This window comes from Macaca mulatta, chromosome 11 (assembly GCF_049350105.2).
Source record: "Macaca mulatta isolate MMU2019108-1 chromosome 11, T2T-MMU8v2.0, whole genome shotgun sequence".
Taxonomy (NCBI): domain Eukaryota; kingdom Metazoa; phylum Chordata; class Mammalia; order Primates; family Cercopithecidae; genus Macaca; species Macaca mulatta.
This window is the reverse complement of record NC_133416.1, coordinates 130,663,440-130,667,080: the sequence shown is the minus strand read 5'-3', so window position 1 is coordinate 130,667,080 and position 3,641 is coordinate 130,663,440.

The following is a 3,641-nucleotide window of genomic DNA, read 5'->3' as shown; positions in this document are numbered from 1 at the left end:
TTTGTATTAAAATGTGGGTTCCTTGAATTCTTTTTTTTTTGAGACGGAGTCTCACTGTCACCCAGGCTAGAGTGCAGTGGCCGGATCTCAGCTCACTGCAAGCTCCGCCTCCCGGGTTTACGCCATTCTGCTGCCTCAGTCTCCCGAGTAGCTGGGACTACAGGCGCCCGCCACCTCGCCCGGCTAGTTTTTTGTATTTTTTAATAGAGACGGGGTTTCACCAGGTTAGCCAGGATGGTCTCAATCTCCTGACCTCGTGATCCGCCTGTCTTGGCCTCCCAAAGTGCTAGGATTACGGGCTTGAGCCACCGCGCCCGGCCGGGTTCCTTGAATTCTTACGTGGTTTTATTTTTTTGAGACAGGGTCTTGTTTTGCCACCCAGGCTGGAGTGCAGTAATGTAATCTTGGCTCATCACAGCCTCAACCGCCTTCAAGCAATCCTCCCACTTCAGCCTCCCTAGTGGCTGGAACTACAGGTGTGTGCCACTACGCCTGAATAATTTTTAAAATACTTTTTGTATTGAATGAGTGGGTGTGTGGGGAAAAAAAAAATTTTTTTTTGTAGACATGAGGTCTCACTATGTTGCCTAGGTTGGATCCTGGGCTCAAGTGATCCTTCCACCTTAGCCTCTCAAAGTACTGGGATTATAGGTGTGAACCACCATGCCTCATCTAAAGAAGTGCTGTTTTAAATAATCTCTCATGAAAGTGTTTGAAATACTTGTTCCCCGGTGCCCTAAAGAAATAGCACTTGAACATTCATTTACTTAGCAAGGCCAGTTTTACTTCTTGCTGAAAGGGTACGCTCGCCAGTTTTGCCATGAGAGTACACCGAACAAAGAGACCGGGTCATTTATAACCTGAGGCGTCCACCCTACGGCTGTGTCTGGTTTCCACTGGCTGGAACGGGACCTCACATTCTCTATTTGTCCTCATTGGCTAGCAACTTAGAACTTTTTAAAAGAGGCAAAGGCAGAGGAGAACAAAGGAAGGAGGAAGTAACTTGTGGAATGGTGAGAAAGGTAAAAACACTTTTAAATAAGGAAGAGGAACAGGCTATGACCTAATGCTTGCTTGGACCAGTATAAGCATGCCAGGCAAATATTTAGGCTACACTGTGGGAGCTAAGAACATAAAGTACATTGATTTGTTTACCACGGCTAGCAGATAATTAAGAATGTTAGCATAGGTCTTTGAATAAATTTTGCTTCTAAGAGAAGTTACTATTTATTCCAAATTAAATGGGGAGGAAAGTCTTTGGAGAGGAACCTCTACTTTACTTTTTACAAGAGGTAGGAGATACCTGTTCAAAGTATATTTTCCCACCTGACCTGGAAACATTTTGGTGATGACATCATTAGCACAGTTGGCTAGGGAAAGAATGTGTTTGCTAAGTCGGAGGTAGGGATAAAGTGAAGTTGCATTATCGGTATATTTTAAATGCAGCAGCAAATGTAAGTGTATGCTAGGAAAAAAAAATACCAGAAGCAGTTTTTTCTTAAAAATTATTATTTTTTTTAGATGGAGTCTCCCTCTGTTGCCTACGCTAGAGTGCAGTGGCTTGATGTTGGTTCACTGCACTCTCTGCCTCCCAGGTTCAAGCGATTCTCCCAGCTTAGCCTCTGGAGTAGCTGGGATTACAGGAGCATGCCACCACTCCCAGCTAATTTTTTTTTTTTTTGAGAGGGAGTCTCGCTCTGTCGCCCAGGCTGGAGTGCAGTGGCGCTATCTCAGCTCACTGCAAGCTCCGCCTCCCGGGTTTACGCCATTCTCCTGCCTCAGCCTCCCGAGTAGCTGGGACTACAGGCGCCCGCCACCTCGCCCGGCTAATTTTTTTGTATTTTTAGTAGAGACGGGGTTTCATTGTGTTAGCCAGGATGGTCTCGATCTCCTGACCTCGTGATCCGCCCGTCTCGGCCTCCCAAAGTGCTGGGATTACAGGCTTGAGCCACCGCGCCCGGCCTTAATTTTTGTATTTTTAGTAGAGAGGGGATCTTACCATGTTGGTCAGTCTGGTCTCGAACTCCTGACCTCAGGTGACCCACCCGCCTTGGCCTCCCAAAGTGCTGGGATTATAGGCATGAGCCACCCTGCCCAGCCAGGAGCAATTTATTGAGTTGGCCTATTGCCCCATGGTTAGGCCATTCTCAGTTCATAGGTGCTTATCCTGTGAGCTTTTGCTGGGTGCTAGAGGAATCTTTTTCATAAAGTGCGGCCCCTAAATTCAAGCTACTTCATAAGGTGCTCACTGGAAGAATCATCTGCTTTGGTGCCAGGGAAAAAATGGGCCACACTGGATGTGTTGAGAATCCACCTGGTGGTCTCTGACAATGCCTCTCAAAGGGATTTTAATTCTTACTCTGTATCTTAGGCCCTAAATGCCTGTAATGAGAATTTGCTTTGCTGAGCAGTAGACAAAGACAAATGAGACTTGTCTTTGATGCAGGCATCAGGCAAATTCTCAGCTGTGACAAGGCAGAAGGCCGGCAGGAACAGGCTCTAGGGAAATGGGTGCTGTGTCCCCTTCCTGCATGTGGCAGAAAGTTGCAAAGGTATGAGAGAGGAGACAAATGGGAAACACTGTCCCTCATCTCCAGCTCCAAATTTCCCTTCCTACTATTACTGATTTCTTAGGTGTCATTCTAGAGACTTTATTTTCTAAAGGCAGTTTGGGCTGGGGAAGGGTCTTGTACACTCGCAACAGGAGGTGTGAAATGAGCCCTGCATTGAATGTGTAAGCGTCCAAAGCAGTCACTGAGGTGAGAAGAGCCTTCATTGGCAGCCTCAAAGTGAAAGGTGTGCTTGAATGTATGCACTGGACATGCGGCCTAGGCTGCTGGACAGACTGCAGAACTGAAGCAGGCCCTGCAACTGGCAATCTCACAATGGCCTTCTCACCTCCCAGTATTTTTCCCTATTTGTTTTCTAGGTGGACTCCAGAAGAGTTCTAACAAGCCAAGTTATTAAGCATGGCTTTAAAAAAAACAAAACCAACAAAACTCTAAGGTCAAATCCAGCTTGAGTAATGTAAATTTATAAGCAATCAGATTCTGGAACCTCACCTTTACAAATCTTGCAAATGAACACGCAGGGAATGTATTTCTACATCAGAGGCACAACTGGGCATCATGCAGCCTAGAAGCTAATGGAGCACATGGACAAGGAACGGAGCCTTTAACTCTTCCAACCATCTTGTTTTCTTTTTTTTTTTTTGAGACAAGAATCTTGCTCTGTCACTCACGCTGGAGTGCAGTGGCGCAATCTCAGCTCACTGCAACCTCCGCCTCCTGGATTCAAGCAATTCTCCTGCCTCAGCCTCCCGAGTAGCTGGGATTACAGGCACGTGCCACCATGCCTGGCTAATTTTTGTATTTTTAGTAGAGACAGGGTTTCACCATGTTGGTCAGGCTGGTCTCGAACTCCTGACCTCGTGATCCACCCCGCCTCGGCCTCCCAAAGTGCTGGGATTACAGGCATGAGCCACTGCACCCGGCCCTTGTTTTCTCTTTTACTGTCTTGAGCTGACATTGGGATAACTGATGTTTAAGTGTCACTGGGCAGCAGCTTCCCAGCAGATGAGAAGTTGCCACCAAATGCTATTAATGTTTGACTCAATTCTCCAGTTCTCCATAAAAACTGAC